The sequence below is a fragment of the Zingiber officinale genome, chromosome 3B (genome assembly GCF_018446385.1).
Source record: "Zingiber officinale cultivar Zhangliang chromosome 3B, Zo_v1.1, whole genome shotgun sequence".
Taxonomy (NCBI): Eukaryota; Viridiplantae; Streptophyta; class Magnoliopsida; order Zingiberales; family Zingiberaceae; genus Zingiber; species Zingiber officinale.
In genome coordinates this window covers 88008339-88015119 of record NC_055991.1, presented here as the reverse complement: position 1 = coordinate 88015119, position 6781 = coordinate 88008339, and the positions used below count along the sequence as shown (strand labels likewise).

Genomic DNA, 6781 nt, shown 5'->3' with positions numbered 1-6781 from the left:
TCATTTCAAAAATCTTTTCAAAATTATTTCAAAATCTTTTAAAATCATTTCAAAAATCTTTTCAAAATTATTTCAAAATCTTTTAAAAATCATTTTAAAAATATTTTCAAAATTATTTCAAAATATTTTAAAACTTAATTTCAAAAATCTTTTAAAACTTAATTTCAAAAATCTTTTAAAAATCATTACAAAAATCTTTTCAAAATTATTTCAAAATATTTTAAAACTTAATTTAAAGAATCTTTTAAAAATCATTTCAAAAATCTTTTCAAAATCTTTTAAAAATCATTTCAAAAATCTTTTCAAAATCTTTTAAAAATCATTTCAAAAATCTTTTAAAAATCATTTCAAAAATATTTTAAAAATCATTTCAAAATCTTTTAAAAATCATTCCAAAATCTTTTAAAAATCATTTCAAAAGCTTTTAAAATCATGTCAAAATCTTTTAAAAATCATTTCAAAAATCTTTTAAAAATCATGTCAAAATCTTTTAAAAATCATTTCAAAAATATTTTAAAAATCATTTCAAAAATATTTTAAAAATCATTTCAAAATCTTTTAAAAATCATTTCAAAATCTTTTAAAAATCATTTCAAAATCGTTTAAAAATCATTTCAAAATCTTTTAAAAATCATTTCAAAATCTTTTAAAAATTATTTCAAAAATCTTTTAAAAATCATTTCAAAATCTTTTAAAAATCAATTCAAAATCTTTTAAAAATCATTTAAAAAATCTTTTAAAAATTATTTCAAAATCTTTTAAGAATCATGTCAAAATCTTTTAAAAATCATTTCAAAATCTTTTAAAAATCATTTCAAAATCTTTTAAAAAATCATTTGAAATCTTTTAAAAATCATTTAAAAAATCTTTTAAAAATCATTTAAAAATCTTTTTAAACTTAATTTCAAAATTATTTGAAAAATCTTTCAAAATCATTTAAAAAATCTTTTTAAACTTAATTTCAAAATTATTTGAAAAATCTTTTAAAGATCATTTCAAAATTCTATTTAAACTTAATTTCAAAATTATTTGAAAAATCTTTTAAAAATCATTTCAAAATTCTTTTTAAACTTAATTTCAAAATTATTTGAAAAATCTTTAAAAATCATTTTAAAAATCTTTTTAAACTTAATTTTAAAATTATTTGAAAAATCTTTTAAAAATCGTTTTAAAATTCTTTTTAAACTTAATTTCAAAATTATTTGAAAAATCTTTTAAAAATCATTTCAAAATTCTTTTTAAACTTAATTTCAAAATTATTTGAAAAATCTTATAAAAATCATTTAAATTTTTTTTTTAAACTTCTTTTAAAAATTATTTGAAAAATATTTTATTTTAAAAAATCTTTTTAAACTTCAAAATTATTTGAAAAATCTTTTTAAATTTTATTTCAAAATTATTTGAAAAATCTTTTAAAAAATAGTTTAAAAATCTTTCAAAACTTAATTTCAAAATTATTTGAAAAATCTTTCAAAATTATTTTAAAAATCTTTAAACTTTAGGGTTCTGATACCTGATCAACACCAATTAAATAATTTGATTGCTATTTAACTTGACTTATGCTTGGACTTAAGGACCAACTGAATAAATTACCTAAATTTTAGCTACTCTCTCTCTTCAACCTAAAAATTAACAAGTTCTTTTTCAAAAATAAGTATTATTTTATTCAAAATTAAGCTAAGTTCCTTTTTTCACTTAAGCTATATTTTCAAAATTTAATGTTTGCAAAAGGCTTAGCTAAGTGACTCATATAGCAACTTTCAAACTTAGCCATCTTTATGAATTTTTGCTGAGTTACCTATTAGATTCATTCTATACTTAGCTAAAAGTATTAAAAGCATATTCCTTGCAAAATTTAACTCATGGCTTTCAAAAATTTTTTTGCCAAGTAAAAAGAGCCTTCAAAATAATTTGCCTCCAAAATTCATTAAAATCTAGCTAAGTTTTTCTAAACTTAGTTTCATATTGTTTTCTCTTTTCCTCTAAAACCAACTAATTTTACAAAGAGGCTAAAGCCATCCTTCAAGTCATCCATAAATTAGCCTTTTTAATCTAGGAGAAAAATAACTAACAAATTTTTCAGTTACTAGTTAAGTGTTTCACAAGCATTTTTTCAAAGACTAAAACTAGTTTTTCTAAAAACTTAAAACATGCTTTCCAACTGGCTTATTTTTTGATATATGGCAATTCAAAATCAAAAGTAAAAAGTGTTTTATTAAGGGGGAGAGTAGGTAATTCAAAAGTAAAACTTTATTTAAATTCAAAAAGGAAATCCTGTATTAAGGGGGAGCTTCACAAAAGTTTAAGTGTTAGCTTAAGTTAGGCGTTCATTTGAATTTATATACTTAAGCTTGCTCACTTAAAACCTTTTAATATACTTATGCATTTGTTTTACTTAACTTTGAATTTGGGTTGCCATAATCAAAAAGGGGGAGATTGTTGGTGCGGGAAGCATCCGACGATCGAACCCAAGTTTTGATAATGGCAAAGGGTTCAAAGTTAAGTCTTGTTGTTATCTAACATGCAGAATGAGTGTTTCAGGAAAGTCCTAACTGCGGTTAGGTAGGTGAAAACCCTAGGGGGTGGTAACCCTAGGTCCTAGGGGGCGGTAACCCTAGGTGGAGAAAAGTCCTAGCTGCGGTTAGGCAAAGGGAAAACCCTAGGGGGTGGTAACCCTAGGTCATAGGGGGTGGTAACCCTATGCAGAAAGTCTTGGCAGGTCGATGGCTTCAGGCAAAAGTCCTAGGGGGTGGTAACCCTAGGTGGAAAGTCCTGGTGTCGCAAACCAGGTGAAAGACTGGATCAGCCGGGAAGCGAAAGTCCAGCAGAAAGTCCGGGAGCCTCGAGTGCCGAGCAAAAGTCCAGTCGATCTGGAGGATCGAACTGGCATTAGGTAATCTCTCCTGAGGGGAGTAGGTAAGGACGCATTCCCCGTAGAGGAAATAGTAGGCGTCGGGTCGACCTAGGGTTTCCGGTTGGAAACCCGAAGTCAGACTCGGACAGTCCGGAGACTGTCTATACTTCATTTAAGATATTTATTGTGCTAACTTTATGTTGCAGGGTAGTGTTTGAGACTAACGTATCTTGCAGGTGCAAAGGAGCAACCTAAAGCCTCGGATGAACAGTGTCCGAGGCGCCTTCATGGAGCTTGGAGGCGCCTCGGGTGCAAGGATGGAGCTGGCTACGAGAAGTTGTTCAAGGCGCCTTGATGAACAGATGAAGGCGCCCTGGTGAACAGTGGAAGGCGCCTTGAATCTGTGATAAGGTTCGACCAGTTCGCCCCTTATCTCCGCGGCTGACTCAGCTCATTCAAGGCGCCTTGGTGAACAGTAAAAGGCGCCTTGAACATTATTTATAAGAGGTCTCGACCAGCAGCTCAATATAACAAGTTACAAGCTTTACTTCTGCGGTGTGCTGCTCAAGAGTCGATTCTAAAGTGCTGTTGCAGTCGCCGACGACCCGAAGCCTCATTTATTATTACTCTGTTGTCAGTATTACTTCAATTTCAGTTGTACTTAATTCCTTGTACTTATTCGCGATATTTTAGTTGTTGCCCACGGAAAGCGATCAAGGATCGCGGGCCTTCGAGTAGGAGTCGATCTAGGCTCTGAACGAAGTAAATGATTGTGTCTCTGTGTTAGTGTTTATTTACATTTCCGCTGCGTATTTTACTTTGATAGTTTTACGATTCCGTAAAAAGAACGAAATAGCCACGAGCGCTATTCACCCCCCCCTCTAGCGCGTCTCGATCCAACAACATATACCTTGGCCAACACGGCCGAAACAATAACAGTAATAAAAATATAACACAGAGTCATCCACGCAGTATAATAGTTGACAAACTAGAATAGTAATAAGAATACTAAAAAACAACCCTACTTAACTACACTCATAAAGCACAAACTGATGTCCTACTCCACTACACTCATAAAGCTCAAATCCGACGATAAAATCAACTTACCTCTTCTGCCGTCTAGGCAGACATGTAGTAAAACAAATTCAAATAAAGTTCATCGACAATATCCATAAGGTAAACTAATACAAGTCCAGATAGTGCAATAAGAGACATAACAAAAAGATCAAATAACTCTGGGTGTTCAGGGAACTAGCGACTGGAACTCTCCGGACAGCATCAACCTGAAAATAGCAACGGAGGAGGGTGTGAGTCCACACTCAGTGGGTATCAACTGATATGCATAATAAAGAAAATAACAACCAACACTAATCATGCGTACAGTCTCTTGATACAAGAAGGATAAATGTAACTGAAACAAGCAGAAGAAAACTGTACTAACCAGGACTAGGGTATAAGTACAACAGGTCGTCAGACCGAGAGTATCATAAATCCTGTATGCATGTCAATCATATGCATCCATATAAATGCAGCAAGTAAATGCAGCAAACACAAGCAATAAATGCATCATGCATATGATGCCAATGTTATGGTCACCCCTGACGCCAGTCTGCCATCTCACACACAATGGTGAGACCGAGTGGGTAGGGTTGTGACAACCATGCACTCTGTCATCATTGCTCCTGATGAGTGACCGAGTGGGCGGGATGCTGTCGGAGTACACCTGTCCTCCTACCCCAAATCATAAATGGGGGAGCGCAATGCTCTCATCTCCCGGTACACCATAACGGGGAGGGATCCCTGACGTGCTACCACGCTGCGTCACACTACCCATGAGCGGACCAACGGAGCACCGACAGAGCAAAACTGACGTGCTACCACGCTGTGTCACGCCACCCATGAGCGGACCAACGGAGCACCGACAGTGATGAAACTGGCGATGTGCTCAACAATAATGGAGCAGACTATTGCCCAGCATGCAATCATGCAAATGGTGCATGACACTAAGCATGGCAAAAATCATGAATAACATAACAATATCCATACATAGATATAAAATATGTACCATAGGACAATGAATCAAATCAAAGGTACATAGATTAGATAAGGTATCAAAAACCCTAGGTCCTGAACTTAACAAATAACATGGTTGTGTCACTACCTCAATAAGTATGTATAATCAGGTAAATACTAACATGATGTGCATAGCAAATAAAGAAACAAGCATGTAATAGATCAGGTAGTGATCAACCGAAGCAGATAAGATAACACAATCATTGCTATTTGTTAAAGACATTACTATGCATATCAAATGACATAAAGTCAAAGTACCCGCCTCCAATCGAAAGGTCCAATCCGGTCCAACTAGGATGTCGAGATGCTCATCTCGCGTCAAAACCCTGAGTCACGAATATATATACATTTTATTTAGCTAAAATTCAAAGGAATGGATAAATAAAATCCTTAAGGCTAAATTAGGGTAAACCCCTAATCAACCTAACCATCGAGTATAATTCACCTACAACAAAAATGATCATACCTAACTAATATCAAATTCGAAACATGAACTATAATTTACCATGTATCAAAATGTACCTAAATCACTCCATAACCAATTATTTATGTATCAATTCATACCTAAAACAACATGTTTCAAGAGCGTGCCAACTCAAACCATACACCAAACCCTTACCTTACGGCTGCTGGACCAAGATTCTGCTGGAAACAGAGGTTGCTGCTTGAGCAGGAATCCACTAACTAGTCTAAGCAAGATCAAGAAACAGGAATTAAACTCTCAGCCAAGAACCCCTACTGGAACCTCACTGTGTCGTTCACCAATGAAGCAACCAGCAACCATATTAAATCCAGAGCAAAGAAGAACAAGAACTGAGATCAAGATGGAGATCACGAATGCAACAACCTAATCATCTTACCACTTCCTCTCCACTCGTCAGCGGTGATCAAGGATCCGGCGACAGTGCTAGGGCACGGGTGCGCCGGTGGTGGATTGGTTGTGGCACGACAGCGGTGCTAGGGCATAGGGCAGGGTCGGTGACACTGCTAGGGCATAACGTGTCCTTGCCTACGAAGGTAAGAACAGAGATCCACCTACACAGCGACGATTCAGGAAGAGGGGAAGTCAGACAGAGGCGAGGGCTCAGGTGCTGGCGATCGGCTCAGGGACTGCTGAGAGGCTAGGGCTCGGCGTTGCTCTTTTCTGCCGGCGTCGGCCGTGGTGATCGGGAGATGCGAGAGGAAGAGGGCGTCGGTGGTGTGGCTTGGGAGGGAAAAGAGAAAGAAATAAAAGGAGAGGAGAAGAAACCGCTGCGGCGGTTAGGGCAAGCCGGCCGCGAGCGGGAGAAGAGAAGGCGCGAGGGAAGAGGGAAACGACAACAGGAAGAGAGGAAAAGAGAAAAAGAAAATAAAAATAAAAATTTGACTTTTCCTCGCTAAAATGGGGTAGCCTAAGCAGGCTTTTCTGGGCCCCATTTTTATCCCCATAAACTCGTCCATACGGTCTCCGAAAAATTCCAGAAAAATTTCTAAAAATTCTAGAAAATTCCCTTATCATTATTCACCATTTTTCGGTATTTTACAACTTTGTTTTGCAGGATATACATTATATATTTGCTTCTGACTAACCTTGTCTTGCAGGAGAAGGAGTTTCTGGAGAAAGGTAGGTCCGGGCGCCCGGAGGGGATCCGGGTGCCCGGAGACAAGTTTTATCCCTTGACGTGATGTCAACACATGGAGCTCGATGTTTGGGCTTGCTACGTCATGGTCGAGGTGCCCTGAAGGTTCCAGGCGCCCCGAACATCATATAAATGAAGGGTTAGGGGTGGAGCTTCAAGAACAACTCAGAATTGACAATTTGCTTCCTTGTGCTCCTACAATGTTGTGATCTCCGACAAGCTTTCCTTTTCTGTT

The 6781-nt window shown here is 35.8% G+C and overlaps 1 long non-coding RNA gene across 1 annotated transcript; it reads right to left on the bottom strand.

Annotated features, from left to right (window-relative positions):
• Nucleotides 1-3831: 3831 nt before the first annotated feature.
• LOC121968425 lies at nucleotides 3832-6242 on the bottom strand. Its single transcript, XR_006108137.1, has 4 exons — nucleotides 5788-6242; nucleotides 5547-5616; nucleotides 5186-5253; nucleotides 3832-4137 (listed from the first exon to the last, which is right to left on the bottom strand). It is a non-coding gene; the product is annotated as an uncharacterized LOC121968425 (long non-coding RNA).
• Nucleotides 6243-6781: the final 539 nt, after the last annotated feature.